General features: G+C 43.3%; 1 long non-coding RNA gene across 2 annotated transcripts; it reads left to right on the plus strand.

Moving 5' to 3' along the window:
- The first annotated feature begins 3,241 nt into the window (after positions 1-3,241).
- On the plus strand, positions 3,242-16,640 carry LOC142827651 (uncharacterized). Of its 2 annotated transcripts, none has more exons than XR_012902358.2 (3): positions 3,242-3,402; positions 5,712-5,901; positions 16,118-16,640. It is a non-coding gene; the product is annotated as an uncharacterized LOC142827651 (long non-coding RNA). The 2 variants fall into 2 exon arrangements; XR_012902359.2 differs by lacking the exon at positions 3,242-3,402 and adding an exon at positions 3,414-3,682.
- Positions 16,641-17,156: the final 516 nt, after the last annotated feature.

Below are 17,156 nucleotides of genomic sequence, written 5' to 3' on the forward strand. Positions count from 1 at the left end.
TAGAGCTTTGCTTTGCAGAAGACTAGGAATCACAATGAATCAGCTTCAGACAACATTCGCCTTCTGATGTCTGTTTCCTTTCTCCTGGTAACGTTAGCACTGTACTGTAATTAGTCATGCTGTATGCACAGCTATTGCTGTCATAGGAGATTAACCAGTTAGTTAACAGCCTGTCTGGTTAAGTAACAACACAAAGAGCAACTGACTGTAAGGTTGGCTTTGCGTTTGAGAAGGTATATTCAGTTCCTTTTCCTTACTAAATTAGTAAGGTGTTAATGGTATGATTAAAAAAGGGGGCTAAAGCAAAAAGACTGTTAGCATTCTTATCTCTGCATATTTGGTATGGGTTCCTTTACTCACGTTGAGTTGCATCTTTACTGGAAAAGATGAGCAGTTGAAGTCAGAGGGAGGAGTCTGGGAGTAAGATGCGCTATCCAATGTATATCAAAATCTCACGCTGTTAGACTACACTCATAGAATGGAAGGAAAAAGTGTATTTTACCATGTACTAGTTAACACAGAGTGACTAACATGAAGTAAAATCCAAGTGAAGACAAAGCAGTCATGTTAGAAGAAAAAATGAGCTAGCAGATTGAGGTAAACACCAGGGAGGGCGGCAGGAATGGATTATTATAATGATACAATGCATTGCTAGTGCTAGTTTTAACTACTACATCAAACCTCAACTGAACAACTGCTTCCAGTGCCATAATTTAGTGGTGTTTAAGGAAATGAAGTAGTAGGTATTTAAGGAATTATTTCCTACTGCTTGTATGATAATACCTTTTTAGCAGTACCTTGTCTGCAAATATTTGTATTACCCTTGGAGTTTCTTTGTTCCATACAAAGGCAAAAAGATCATTTACTGTAGTTATTGAATTACACATGGTAAGAATAGTAATAAAGGAATAATGATGAGAATAAGACTGTGAATCTTGATAAGTCAGAACCTTCAAAGAGACACATAACCTAAAGGGTTTCTTTTTCATGGGGGTTTTTCACTTCTTGGAAATGATTATCTACAATAATAATTACAATGTGGTGGTAGAAAGAATATTTGGGATGGTATGAGGCCATTTATATGCAGAATAATTATGCATTTTAGGACACGAGGCCATTTGGTGGATTGAAAATGAGTTCAAGTGGGTAATTCTTTATAAACGACAAATATGGAAAATTAACATGTCCATTAGAATGTACCCCGAGGACTTCACTTTAAAATATTAACCAAGATCCAAGTTAAAGAAACTGAAAATCTAGAATCTCTCTTTTGAGATTATTCTTTTAGGAAAATGAGATTTAATATCTCCACTTGTAAAATGATACACTTGAGTAAAAATGGTGACAGTAAAATAGAGCTTAAATGAGCTTAAATAACTTTATTAACTTTACGTGGATCCTGCCTCTGTGTGGGGCTGGCCTTGAAGATGCTTTGAGATCCTGGATTCCAGCCCTATATTTCTACGATTCTAAGCAGGAGTGGAGAACCTTTTTTGGGACCCCTGACCCACAGAAAAATCATTCGGGGGCTGCACACAAGTGAGAAACAAAGCAAAACAAAACAACCCAAAAACAAACACCCCCACCCCCCAAACTCTCAGTGATGTGGATCCCGACTGAGAAGGAGAAAGACACTCCGCACATTCCTCTTACACACCAGAGCCTAGGGAGGCCCAGTCTAGTAGACTTTGGGATCTCCAGCCCCATAGAGGGGGGAGGACTGGAGTGCCAGCACGGGTTCCCCAATGCTGGTGGGGTGCCCTAGGCCTGGGAGGGGGGGCTGGATCCAAACAACCCAGGGGCAGCATCCAGCCCCTGGACCTTAGGTTTCCAACCCCTATTTTAGAACATTAAATTGATATGATTGAGGAAAAGTACTTCAGGACTAAACTAAACATTTCATTTCTTGGTCCAGCATGCACCAGCAGTAAAGTGTAGTATTTATAGATTATTTAATTGTCCAAATATCCACACTTCAAGTCACATAAATTACAATATGGCTGTGTATACATTGGCACCCCTTTCCGGAAAAGGGATGCTAATAAGACCAGTCGTAATTGCAAATGCCGCGGGGGATTTAAATATCCCCCGCGGCATTTGCATGAACATGGCTGCCACTTTTTTCCTGCTCGGGGTTTTGCCGGAGAAAAGCGCCAGTCTAGACGGGATCTTGCAGAAAATAAGCCCTTTTCTGCAAGATCCCTTATTCCTACTTGAAAGTAGGAATAAGGGATCTTCCGGAAAAGGGCTTATTTCCCGCAAGATCCCGTCTAGACTGGCGCTTTTCTCCGGCAAAACCCCGAGCCGGAAAAAAGCGGCAGCCATGTTCATGAAAATGCCGAGGGGGGTATTTAAATCCCCCGCAGCATTTGCAATTGCGAAGTGTCTCATTAGCATCTCTTTTACGGAAAAGGGTGCCAATGTAGACACAGCCTGTGTGAAACAAAACACTGTGACCCATACAGCACATTTCAGTAACATAACATAATGTACCCTCAAGCCTACAAGACCATGCAGAACTTAACATTCTTGGAATAACAGGACATCAAGATGAAACCCTGCTACAATCTTCACTGCTTATAGATCATTGAAGGTGACAAAATACAATCAAACAAAACCCATAAACACTCATTCTGCTCCGAGATCTAGAAGGTAAAAGATTTACAGAAAGATTCCTTGTCATTCTGATCTTGCAGGAGTCTCAAATTCTTTATCCCATATTCTGGAGAACATTATAGATGTTTTTTTTAGTAAACCATAAATAGCTTTTTGAATACTTTAACTCCCACCAACATATCTGTCCCAGACCATTAATGCACAAAAATCCATGTTCTTCCATTGCAGCAGAATAGGTTATTTGATCACATTCAGTAGCACTAACTCTAGGTTTATAAAAGGATAAAATCCTGTTTCTTTCAAGAGGAGATTTTTGCTACAGATTTCAGTGGGGTCAGAGTTTCAGCCAAGAATTATTACTAACTCTGAAGAGACTCCAGAGCCCAAGTCCTGAAATGGAAGCTGTCTGGACAGACTAAATGGATCTTGCTGCAGAAAAGGGGTGGTGTAAAGGGAATAGAATTTGCCAGATAATCTGTTCTGCAAAAACAATGTAACAAAACATTTCTTGGCATTTTGATAAAAAGGAATTCTTTTTTGCATGGAAAGGCAGTTTTCTAGAATTTTTAAGTTGCAGCTTAGAAACTCTCCTTGCCAAAGGAGACAACCTTTCTTGATTCCATTCCATCTTTTATTGAATTCACAGGAGAATTTTGATCCTTCCCTTTTCATGTCAGGGGTTGTCAGGTTTCCTAATACATGTCTTAACACTTTGTCTTGAATTAAATTAATTCAGTCTTCTTCAACTGCCTTGTTGGTTCTGAATCACCTCCAGGGGGAAGGAAGGTAGGAAGCAGTGCAGGTATTCTGGGGGAAGAAAGAAAAGGAATAGGTTCTTTAATAATAAAAGAGCATATATTTTCCCAGATGTTTCCAAATCTACTTAAGCCAGAAGGTTGTTAGTGCTTCAGGCTGAATTTATTTCTTTAGACATTTCTATTTCTGTACTCTTGCTAAGCTTTGCAATGATCACTGACATGGAGGTCTACATTCTTTGCTGGAAGAGATGAGCATTTGGGCACAACTTCATTGGCTTTGTGGGAGTTTTGCCCATTTATATAACCAGGTAATTTGGGTTTTTTTCTCTTGTAATGACAAAGAAAGCGGGGCTATTGGGCTTCCCGGAGTTAATAATAGGAAACTTTCCTCTGAAAAAGGGGAAAACTGACTTAGATACAGGTTGTCAATTTCCTGACAGCCAAACTGTTAATAAATTATAAGAATCTCCTCTGCTAGCACTTGATTGTATTTTTACAGTATCACTGTTTATATGGCTTAGGCTATGCACTAATATTTGGATATACTCAGTATATTTTCTCCCCCCACCCAGGTCTAGCCTCCAAATATTTGGAAATCTTTTTCTTTTATAGTGTGATTTATGTTACAATGCATGATCTTTTATCAGGATTATGTATGTATCTTGATCCTGCTTATGTTTAGGGATGAAAAGGTAAATAAAATGTGAAAAACAAGCCTGGTCTTGAGAGAAACTGATGATGAAGTGCCATGACTGACAAGCATTTAACAAGGTGGCAAACTTTGTACAATCTGGCTTAATAACCATCTAAGGGAAGTCTTTAGGAAAACTAGGACTTGGGTGTAAGCCGAGAATGAGGTATACATAGGAAGAGTTCAAGGAAATACATGTACCAATTGAGCAAGGTACTTAAGCACTTCTTCCTTTTCACAGATTCTTGGGCTTATGTGTGTGGTTAAAGATGTCAGGTGATTAGGGGCATGTCTACACTAGGAAGTTATTTTGAAATAACTATATTCAAAATAATAACTCCTGAAATAAATAAAAAAATGAAATAGCATGTCCACACTAAGGGAGAACCTCAAAATTACTCCGAGGCAGCCTCTGTTATTGTGGTTGTGCTACCTCGACTTAGAGCCCCATGAAGCACTGGAAAGTAATTACTTCAAATTACTCTGGGGAGTAGTTATTTTGAAATAGCAGCGGGTGTGTCCACACTAATGCTATTTCAAAATAACTATTTTGAAATAAGGATTATTCCCTGAGGAAATCAGGAGTACAGATTTTGAAATTACCAAGCCCAATATTTCGAAATGAGAGGCTGGTTATGTGGATGCCCCGCTTATTTCAAAATAAGAGGGGTTATTTTGAAATAACTACCTAATGTAGACAAGAGCTAGGAGAGCTGAAAACGATCTTTCAGTAGGCTTGAAAGCTTGTCTCTCTCTCCAACAGAAGTTGGTTCACTCCAAGATCCACCTTGTATCTCTAGTAGACCTAAATAATCCCTAACTTGACTTTTCCCTGGCGATACTTGAGTTTTTAAAGATAGGGTAGGATATTAGGAAGGGTATTTGAAGATAGTACCTTTGTCTAATTAAAGAGTTGACAACAATATGGAATATTGCACTTGAAAGCACCATTAATTCAGTTTGTGCTTGGGAGTCATCAACTGCTATTTGCGGAGAGAGTTTTTGAATGAGCAGCTTTTTTTGAGACTTAGAGGATGCAGGGATATAGAAGAATGGTTGATGGCAGATGTACATCTGCCCCTTTATTAAGCAGGAGAGCAAGCAGCCGAAAACAGGGAGCATGAAAAAAATGTTAAAAATTGTTAAAAAAAATATCGGCAGAGCTTGAACATATTCAAATCAGCAGGCTCAGATTAAATTCAATTAAACATGCTCAGTGAACTAGTTAATTGGATCTATTGTCAGTTAATTTGGAGAACTCATAGCAGACAGGTGAGATTTCAAAAGGACAAATATACTTAGAGGAAAGAAAAAGGGAGAGTTGGGGAATTATGGCCGAGCAAGTTTAATTACAACATTTTAATTGTTCTAGCAATCTATTAAATCAGCCAGTTTGTAAGCATCTAGGGGAGAGGGAGGAAATCATGAAGAACTGAAAAATTCTGGAGATTCAATTCAATGAGACATGCCAAAATTTGGATATCTGTTGGAAGTATCTGAATTTGTGGAAGTGGATGATAAGAACCTAGTGTGAGAGGGTGGTTTTTTTTTTAAAACCCTTACTAGTGGTATGAATACTCAGGGCCAGATTCTGGTACCCTTTGGAAACTTTGAGCAGCATCTTACTACAGGTTCTCTTTCACTAGGATCTACCTGAATGGTGCGAACTGGGCCATATCAAGATGTGGCTTGAAATATTTGTATTACTACTTGAAGACTTACCTGGCATTTCCTGGAATGAGTGAAGGGGGTGTGTGGCCCACCCGTTGGCTTCTCCCCAGGGCTGGGATGGAGTGTTAGGGGCTGCACAACCCTGGGCCCCCCTCGTGGTCTTTTGTGAGTATAACTGTCCCTGCTACCACACCCCTCCCTTTTTGTTTGATGCAAAACAGTCTGATTCCAGGCACATCCCACAGTCCTGGCACAACCAAAACTTCCTTGCTTTAAGTTACAAGAGGAAGCTGCATACTAAATTTGTTAGCCCTAGATCTTACCGTTTAGAAGGTGTCCTTGATCAAATGGACTCGCATATGGACAGACACACATTTCTAAAACATATAATAAGATTTATAACATTAAAAATGCCAGTGGTTGCCAGAGATTCTCATTTTCCAGGTCTCAATGTGCACTTAGACCAGCTCCAGCTAAGATTGCTCTAGCACATGCAAGTGGGACTGAACATGGTAACTACCAAACTGATGGCCACTGTAGAGCTGCCTATGAACAGCGAGACACTCTCCCCCTGTGCTCTCAGTGATCCCCTTCGATGGCTCCCAGCCAACCTGGAGTCACTGGCTGAGGAGGCAGCAGCTGGCTGCTTCAGGGCCTTCCCGGCAAGGCAGTGAAGGGAACCAGCATGAAAGAGAGAAAAGAAACTCACCTTGAGTTTCTGATGCCCTGTAAATCAGCTTTAGCCTATTTTCCCTTGAGTCTTATTCCCCCGCTGAGATGAATCTTGGGTCACTCCCTGGTTTCAGTGTGGGTCTGTTCTTGTACCCCATATGCTGTGTATGTGTAGGCACAAGCTTGTCTGCTCTGAAACCAGTCCATGGAAAGGCTATTGCAGCTGCCTCTACATTAGCATTCTGCTATTTTATCAGTAGCTGATATAGGTGGTTTGGTGCTTTGGAAGTTGGGACCTGAGTTTTCTTTGTTTTCATAAAAGATGAAGCAAGGCGGTAAAAATAAATAAATACAATGTGAGGAGAAGTGCCTTACTCTACAACTAGCCCCCCTGTGGCTGGATAACCCAACTCACTGGGAGGAGACAGCTTTGTCCATCGCCTTCCCTGAGACTGTGAGAGCGATTTAAGTTCCAAAAACCTTTTACCCTTCAGGTCAACAACTTTGTGACAGGAGCTCCTTGGAGATGTCTGCATGAAATTACATATAGAACAGCAAGCTGAAAAAAATAAAAAGTGATTAAAATAGAGAGAAAATAGCATTAAACAGAAGAAATATCTTGTAACATGTAGCTTTACGCTGCTCATAAGCTAAACTGAAAGGCACTTCAGTTTAGCTAAAGGAACAAAAAGAAAAATCATCTGTGTTTGGAAAAAACAAGTCCCTGTCCTGACATTCTCTTGTTAGTGAGCTTCTGCTGTTGTGTTTAGATGTGTGATGAGTGTTTCTCCATTCAGCCAGCTCATTAAGGCCTCTTCACCCCAGGGAACCAAAATATTACCCGCCCCTGCCTTCCAAACTCCGTGAGTTTTCTCATCTTATCTAGAGAGGTCTCTCTTATGAGATGGGCCCCTGAGGACTCAGAAACCCTTTAATGGTGATTAATAGAGGTCTTTCAAATGTAGTAACCTTTGCTTATGTACCACTGTTGAAAATATCTAGTCTCCATTTTGACTAAATGCAAAGGCTGCTTAGCATTTTTTTAAATGTCCTCTATTAATGTTCTTTACTATGAAACATAGGTTATTGTCCAACTCATCTTCTGTTGTGAAATTTAGATGATTGGCCAACTCCAGATCCTTTTGTTACAGGGACTGTTTAGTATGAGTAAGGGTATTATAACCTGACCCTTAAGGGCAAACCCAGCTGCTCCATGGTAGATCCATTGCAACTTCAGTGGATGGTGAGGCACTCCTCATGAGGTTTAGGTCTGGATATAAAGGCCCATAGATAAAAATCTGTGCTATATTTGCATGGAATTTGCTTTAACAGTAAATAAAAGGAAAATGTAAGTGCTGGTAGGCCCCTGTTGCCTGATGCATTTAGTTATTGCTTACTGATTTATTTTGGTATTAAGAATTCCCTGTTTAAAATTGGAGGGCTTTAAAAGGTCCCATCATCAGGCACACCACTATTAAGCTTAATACCTGATTGGGAAACCTGATGTGCACAGCAACAACACTCACACTGAGGCCAAAGCTAAGTTTGAAAGATTTTTATTAGCATAATTGGTAAAACCATAAATGTTCCAACCTATAGAGCTATAATGTAAAGTGGCTTGACAAAGCCCTGGCTGGCATGATTTAGTTGGGATTGGTCCTGCTTTGGGCAGGAGGCTGGATTTGATGACCTCCTGAGGTCTCTTTCAGCCCTAGGTTTCTATGATTCTATGTAGGGAATGGTGCTGGACACCAACTTGTACATACTCCCTCTCAGGGAGACCTTAAGGTGGGAAACACAGGCTTTGCCACAAGGGTCCAATGCTGACTGTGGCATGCCAAATGAGTCTGATTCTCAAGACCCTGAGGTTTTCATGCTAGTTTGGGCTAATATAGGACCTTGTGACTGCCATGAATATTCATATAAACACCTTGCCTCCTTTGTCCATAACTGAGGCCAGGTCTACATTAGACCTGGTAGCTCAGCTTAAGGTACGCACTTCCAGCTACATTTTCTACATAGCTGGAGTCGCCTAACCTTAAGCCGATCTTGGTGGTGTCCCCACATAGCAGGCCAATGGGAGCAAATGCTCCCGTCAACTTCCCTTATTCCTGGCAAGAGCAGGAGTACCAGACACTGGTGGGAGTGCCTTCTGAGTTTGATTTAGCGAGTTTTAGCTAGACTTACTAAATTGAACTCCGAAAGATCAATTGTGGCAGCATCTATCTTCTATGGAGTGAAGACATGGCCTTTTTTCCCCACCCAAATAATATTGGAGTGTTTGTATCCTATCGGTTAGTATATTCATAACTTCAGCTCATTATTTTATATGTCAATTCATTGCCCAAGTGAGTTTGAAGTTCTGCATCTGTGGATGTTTCTATCCTAAAATATTCAAAGATGGTATCTTATTCCTAGGGTTACCAGACATCATTTTATAAAAAAAATCCCCTAAATGTATTATTCCCTGTTCCCCAGTAACTCAGGGTCACCTTTCAGTAAGGGCCACTTATGCTAATGCCCAGGGTAAACATTTTGGGTAAGTCTACACTGCACGGCTATTTCAGGATACTGGAGGAATCCCAAAATAGCTATCCCGTGTCTACAGAAGGTGCTCATTATTTTGAAATATTTTTTGAAATAATGGGCACGCTGTTTTGGCATCTCGGTAAATCTTGTTCCACGAGGGTTAAGGGATGTCTCGAAATAGCATGTTATTTTGAAATTTGGTGCTGTGTAAATGTGCCAAATTTCAAAATAAGCTATGTCAAAATAGATTTGAAATAAGATACCCAATTTGCATAAGGCAAATTGCATATCTTATTTCAAATTTAGGGTCCTGTGTAGATGCACCCTTTACGGGATGTAGGTTTCTTTCACTGCTGCTACTTAAAATACCTTCAATCTAGTTCCATTGGCTACCCCTCAGATTTGATTTTCCAAAGTCTATGTAATTCTTTGTTGTAGCTCTCAAAACAAACAATTCCATTCTACTTTTATCTCTAAATAAATCCATGGCCACCTGCATGGTAAGAAGTGAACAACAGTGTGTCATGTGATGCAAGGACATACTGGTATGGGAAAAGATTTCACACTCCGGTTTCCCAGAGTCATTCTATAAAGCAAGGCAAAATTATGTTGAGGAATATAATGTGTGAGCAATATTCAGACTGTATCCTTTTAACCAGTGGTTCCCAACTGTCGAGTCACAGCAGCTCTGGGGGCCTGGACTAGGGTACACCACTCTTACTGTGGCTGTTGGGAGAGGTGTGTTCTGCCCCACCTCTCAGCCAACCAGTGCCAGTCAGGGGCGAGGGCTGCAGGGAAGCGCTCTTCCATGGTTGGAGGAAACCCTGCCCATGCCTGGCACTGGATGGCTGAGAGATGGGGTAGGACATGCCTTTCTCAACAGCCATGGTGGGAGTGAAGGTGCTGTGCAGGGTATCCCAGCCCTCGCCCCCAGAGCCGCTGCAACATGGCAGCAGTGCAGGGCTAGATGAGGATGGCAGGCTTGTGCTGGGGGGCTTTGGAGACTGAGTTAGTAGTGGGCAGGAACTATGGGGGCAAGGCTGGCACTGGGGGGCTCTAGGGATGGGGCTAATATTTGTGGCTGGCACTGGGGGACTCTTTGGGGGTTGGGGGCAGTGGGTCTCTGAAAACAGGAGTCTGGTACTGTGGGGATCTGGTGGTGGGCTCTAAGGGGCAGGGAGCTGGCATTGAGGTATTTGGGATGGGGGGCTGGCACTGGAGGGGTTGAGTGCAGGGGACACTGGGGTCAGTGGCTGGCACTGGGGGGTAGTGGAGAAATGGGGGATTAGGGGTTAGGGCTGGCACCAGGGTCTCGGCTTTTGGTGGACCGGTAACGTTTTATCTGCATATTCACAATTTGCATAATGAATACACAAATATGCACATAAAACATTACCAGTCCGTAAAAGTTTGTGAATGGGTTTGCTGGTCCCCGGTATCAAAAAGATTGGGAACCACTGCTTTTAACAACTAGGTAGTATTATGAGATATCCTTCTGACAGCCTGAAAAATGATTTAAAGTAACTGTTCAGTGGTGCAAGCAATTAGTTTCCCATTACAAATAATTATAGGTATGCATCTAATCTATTGTGCATTGTGCAGAAACTCTGCCTTTGAATAACTGCATGGATTCTTTGTGAATTCTTTGTGTAGCATATTTAAAACAGAAGTAAATTATCACCATCATAACAGCTAGAATATCATGTAACTACAAATTACAGATGATATGCAGATATAACTGCATGGATTAGGTACCCCCAAGTAGGCAGTATGCCACCCTTCATTCAGAAGAGGAGTGGTTTTCTTTAACTTGGAGCGAATGCTCTGTGCCTTTCCGCACCTTCTGACAAGTTTGAAAGCACTGCCCCATTTGAGGAAATACTGTGCTTTGGGGAAACACTTCATTAATTGGGGTTGAAATGGCGTTACTGGAAGCATTGCCTCTAATGGTATTTCATTGCCAAGTAAAAGGGTTTGGACTGAAGAGCGGCTAATAAGCATTTTATTTGTCACACGCTTTCTCTCTGCTAAATATTAGCTTATCAGTTTCTCCTCCTATGTACAGTAGAAGCACCCTTGATTTAATTCAACTGTGTTTCTCAGCCAAAACTCACTCTCTCTCTCTCTCTCTCTCTCTCTCTCTCTCTCTGTGTGTGTGTGTGTGTGTGTGTGTGTGTGTAAAACTCAAATTGCTTGGGTCTTTGCAGGCACTTTGCCAAAACATTTGTCACCAAGTTTTTTTTTTAACTTAAACCCAGATGAGAGAAATATTGGTGGAACTTTCAAGGGCAGTAGAGTGTGGACTGTAGATGGATGAGTCGGCAGCATGGCACATTTTTGAGGAATTTTGAAAACATTGGTTTAATAGAATGAAGTGGTACCTCTTGTTTCTAGAAGTAGGGGAAAGGAGGAAATCATTCAGAGCAATACATCTCACATCTTAGATTAGATCATTCCATACTCTGTAGCCTGCTACTGAATGTGACTCATCAATAAATTGACAAACCTGATATAATACTGACTGCCTTTTCTCAGAGGCTAAAATCAATAAGAAAGATGAACTGTGAGTTTGATGGATGGGCTCCTTAAGATCGGTCACGGGTTGATTTATGTACTTATATGCCCCCCCATCACTATAATTCCTGAGTGCCTCCCTAGTATTTAAAAATAGAAATAAAAAATAACACACTGGCCAGGTCTGGATGAGGAGCAGTTTGCCAGTGTAGCTATAGTGGTATATTACCTTTACCATCATGGATGCAGTTTTGTAATAGATTTTTGTCAGTATAGCTTATTTCAGCCCCAGCGAGTGAAATAAGCTATATTTGCCAGAGTGCAATTTTGCCATTATAGCTGTGTCTACACTAGGAAATTATTTCAAAATAAATTAAGTGTCCACATTACACGGAAGCCTCAAAATTAGCCCAAAGCAGGCTCCCTTAATACGGATGTGCTATCTTGACTTTAAGCCCTAAGAAGCACTGGGGAGTAATTATTCTGAATGAGTTCGGGGAGTAGTTTTTTTTTAAATAGCAGCAGTGGAGCATCCACACTAATGCTATTTTGAAATAACTATTTCAGAATAAGCATTGTTTCTCATGGAAAGCGGGAGTTATTTTGAAATAATGGTCTTGTTAGTGCGGACGCTGCACTTGTTATTTCAAAATAAGGGGAGTTATTTCAAAATAACTCCCTAGTGTAGACCAGGGCTGAGGGCTTAACTATTATAGCTACCTCACTCACAAGTCACACCACATCACATCAGGCACGTCTACACTATAGGACAAAGTAGAATTAAGATATGCAACTTCAGTAATGTTAATTGCATAGCTGAAATTGAAGTACTTTAACTCAGCTTTTGGCGCTGTCTACATGCAGGAAGTTGAAGGAAGAACACTCTTCCTTTGACTTCCCTTACTCCTTGTGAAAGCAGGGTTACCAGCATTGAGCAAAGTGCCCCCCTCACTTTGAATTAGCTGTCTTGACTAGATGGTTAATTCAAACCCTGGGAGATTGACAGCAGCTTCGATCTTCCTCTGTAGTGTAGATGTAGCCATACTGACTAACATAGCTATGCCGGTCATCCTTTTATAGACCTGGCCTCCCAGCTTGCCTGCCTTTCCTTTCTTGTCTGTAGGACAAATAGCTTGGTGACTTTTTAGGTTGTTTGAGTTTTGTGTGAGAGTGAGTGGGTATGAAGAGATTTTCAAGGGAATGCTATATTGAAGACTTGAATTTTGCATTTAATTCAGCAAATGGTGAAGTTTGTGGTTAGGGTGGCTAATTTTGATTGGACATATTACTGGGGAGTTCATCTCAAGATATAATCTTGAATTCAAAATTGACCTTTAATTCCCAGAGGCTCCAGGACAGTCCTGGAGGGTTGGCAACAATTTAGGAGCCACAGTGGCTTCTTCTTACAGGAGGTGGGTTCCATTTTCTAGGTCCTCCTACATCTGGGAAAGCTTTATCACTCACACTTTTTAACTTCCTCCTATGTGCCTGTGTTTTCACGATTGCAGTGGAACATCTGTTGTGGTGGGAGGTTATGCTTGCAGAAGGAGAAGTCATTTCTCAGGTAGGTAGGGCCCCTCTAAAGAGGGTTTGGAATAGCAGGACAGAGACCATGGGAGAGCCAGTACAGGGAGTAGAGTACATAGGTGACCTGTATGTTAAGCAGATAGACTATACTACAACTATACTACATTTTGTGTCAATTGAAGTATTTTAGGATATTTAACTGCTGTGGAGCAGTTGGAATTGCTATGCAGAGAACAAACCAGAATCAGACCCACAAGAGCAAGGCAGTAAAAAGTTAAGCCTCTCAACAATATATATTCTCACTCTCCCCAGAGGCACACCAAACAGTACCAGTTCTATAACGGTACACCCCAGACTATGCACTGCAGCGATATCTCGATCTCTCATTCCTTTCTCCACACAGCCCTTTCGCAAACTATTTTCCCTAACAGTAGGAGCTCTAGGTGTTGGGTAGGGGTGTGATGGGCTGTGAGGGGATAGCTTGGGAAAGCTGACGGAAGACTAGCTATCTGCAAAAGGAAGTTGGATTGTTTGTTTTGTTTAAAGACACAGCCAGCTGGCTATCTGGGAGCACATAGGGAGGTGTAGCTTATGTCCTGATGTAGCTGCATGTAGGTGAGAGGGAGAAATGTATTTCAGACTGAGGTGCAACATTCTATGTCAAATGAATGGCAAAGGGCCTGAAGAATGGCAAGAGAATTTCACATAAATAACATGTTGCTGAGATGGGAAGAAAATGAATCCATTCATGAGTCTCTGAGATCCTGGGTTTCCATTCTGAAGGAGGTCCCCCAGCGCTCGGTGGTTGGTATCAATTCTGTGAGACTAGATACAATCACATTTTGGAAGCCTGACAAGTCAGAGAGAAATAGTTCACCCTTTGCATGCTTCATATTCCCATCAAAGTAAAAATAGGTTGAATTCTTAGCATGATAACGTTGTAGGGCATTCAACATCATGACAGAGTGAGGCACCCCCTGCCAGGACAATCATTGCAGCTGAATTTCTGAAGGACCGCTCCTTATGTGATTCCTGGGAGGACAATCATAGTATTCGAATCTCCAGCCATGCAAAACTACCTATTACAAACCTATCAAAACATGATATTCCCAGCATGAGAAAGTGGAAGAGGGCATGTAGGATTAACTGTCTTTGAAACCTTATTGTGATTGGTCCCTGGTAGGACAGAGCAAAGCTGCCATTCAGCCTTCTGGGAAGAGCAAAAATACAGTGTAAGTCGAACGACGGAGGGCATGTTTACATTGCATAGTTTTGGCAATGAGATATGAATGTTGACACACAGAAGTTGCCCCCCCCTAAAAAAAAGTTTCCAAAGTGTGTTGACACTGGTTCCCTCACTTGACCGATCATGGCCACGTTTCTAGTTCCCTCATCAATAGCATGAGCAATGCACTGTGGGCTTACATCCTGCAGGGCATGGCGACACCTTTTCCACTAGGCACTGTGGGAACGGAGTGCAGTACATCTTGGGAATGTGAAAAACATCCCATCAGGCACCACTTTGTTTCTCTCTCCTCCAGGGCCTTCTGGCTCCCTTTCACACGATTTGCAAAACTGCCATTCTTTGCTGTGCACTCCAGCATCTGCAGTGAGAAAGCATGGATCCCACACTGCTCTCCTGTGCCGTGTTCAGTGTTGTGAGGGCATCCTACAGTGCAGCCGAATTACTGTGGAAGATAATTGACTAAGGAAGAAGAGTTGCAAGTGGACAATACTATGAGTGACGTGGACAGCAGCAACCTGGCATTGCATTTGGCTATTACAGAGCACCTGTACAGGCTAGAGCATTGCTTCTGGGCTAGGGAAACCAGCACTGAATATTGGGATCACATTGTCATGCAGGTGTGGGATGAAGACCAGTGGCTACAGAACTTTAGGATCCGTAAAGCCACCTTCTTGAAGCTGTGTACTGAGTTGGTACGTGAACAGACAGATACATAGGGCTCTGAGGAGCCTATAGGGCTGCCATTAACATCAGAATTGGAGGAACTACTTTGACAATGAGGGGCACTGAAATGTCTCTCATTTCAGGTTGCAGCCCTGCTGTATCCTATTCCTCATCCCAAGTAACACATTCCTGTGAAAGAAAAGGGATTTAACAGCCTGTACCTGCGCCTGACTGATTGCTATGGGTTATGGAACAGAAAATAAAGCTATTGCACCATTAACAATGTGTGCTTTATTGAGCACTGCAAACTGGAATCACACACCTAAGGCTCAATGTTTGCTGGTAAAAGAGGGTTTGGGTTAGGATACAACCTCACATCTGTATGTAGGTCCCGCTCTCATAGTCACAGTTGTGATCAGGAGTAAAGTGCGGTAGAAAGTGAGTATTCCCAGACAGTGAAAAGGAATGTATGGGCAGAGAGGGTTGCTGGACAAAGAATTGTGTATTGATTTGGTTGAAAGGGAGATTAAGACCAGTACTGCTCACTCTGTGTCTTGATTAAACACTTGAGCATCTCTGTCTGCTCCTCCATAACCTTGATCATGCACTCAGTGGCATCTTGTCTATCTTGCCCTTCCCTTAGCCATCACTCCTCCATTTTCTGTGCTTCCATTGAGGAATGGTTCAGAACCTCCCTCACAAGATCCTCCCTATTTTGCTTGGATCTCCTCCTTAGTTGACACATTTTGTCAGTGGGAGAAGTTTTTCAAATTGTCAAGGTCTCATCTGCAATGTAGAATGTAATAGAAGAGGGATTGTTATATTCCTGCTCAAGGTTGAAACATTTCATTCACACACATCATTTTTCAACAGATGCAGCTAATTTCCCACTAGCCCTTGCAAGGGAAGAGGGATAAAAACATGCTCCCAACCCCGGGGCGGGACCCAGCAGGACGCTCTTCCTTCACATGCCCCCTCTACACAGAGGCATGGGACATCTCCCCTCCACCCTTCCCCTGCCATAGCCGCACTATACATGGCACAGGGGCATGGGTGCGGTCTTGGGGCAGCTCCCAGTCCTGGGGAGAACCAGACATCCTGACCATGGCCTCTGTGCAAGCACATCAGCTCTGACGGTACAGGGCATGGTCGCCCTCACGGCACGGGGGGACTGGGTATCATCCACTGTGTCCCCAGGGAGAACTGATCACTTCTCTTCTTTCTCTACAGCTGCACCAGCTGCTCGTGCTGGGTGCACCTCCTCACCCGGGACAAGCTCCCACACTCGCGGCCTCAGCAGGACCACTACCACGCGGCAGGAGTACCGGGACCAGCACCTGGGGGCCCTGTGAGCCCTGCACCTTACCATTCAGGCCTGGATGCAGAAGGACCTGCAGCTCCGCCGGGAGCAGCTTGCTCAGGACCGTGCCATGTGCTCAAAACGTGCCGGTCCTGTGCCTGCTGCCCCCACAGCTACTGTTCCTCCTCCCAATCCTGCCCCCCCTCCCACCTCTTCCCCCTCAACCTCCATACCCTCCTCCTCCTCAATCTCCACACCCCCACCTCAATCTTCGCACCCTCCTCCCCATACTCCTGGACACGCCGAGGCCCCCGCAACTGCTGTGCTGGGAGATATGTGGCCCGAAGAGACCCTGAGCCCTGAGCTTCCCCTCCCCCTTCTTCCCCTTGCTTCCCCCTTCCAGCTCTCTCCTCCCCTCTCCCTCCTCCTTTCCCCCCTCCCCAGTTGTGTTAAATAAAGACAGTTTCTATTTTTGAAAATACGTGTATTTTATTCGACATCGGGGGGGGGGGGCTTGGAAAGGGTAAGTGAAAGGACGAGAGGGAGGAATTGGGCATAAGCCCCCAGTGGAGCAGACTGGGGAGGCTCTTAGTGCTCCTCAGGGTGGAAGCTCTCCTGCAGGGCCCCCTGAATCCTGACAGCCCCTCGATGGTCCTCCCGGATGGCAGCCTGCAGACAGTGCAACCAGGCTGCTGGCAACGTGTCCATGAGACGCAGCAGAGTCCCCAGGGGCAGGTCTGGTTCCATGGTGTAGAATACCGTGGTGTCCCAAGTGAGGACAAGCACAGCACTGTGAGACACAAATGGTTTGCTGTCCCTCAGCGAGGTAGACCAGCAAGCAGAGAAACCTGAGAACTGTCTGTCCGGGATGGGGGGTCGGGTCCCTTCAAGCAAAGACCTCGGATAGCCTGAGGCAGCAGACCCACACCATAAATCCAATACTGATGCCCTGCTGGCACTGGTTCCAGC

The sequence above is a fragment of the Pelodiscus sinensis genome, chromosome 3 (assembly GCF_052426305.1).
Source record: "Pelodiscus sinensis isolate ZL-2025 chromosome 3, ASM5242630v1, whole genome shotgun sequence".
In the NCBI taxonomy this organism is placed as follows: domain Eukaryota; kingdom Metazoa; phylum Chordata; order Testudines; family Trionychidae; genus Pelodiscus; species Pelodiscus sinensis.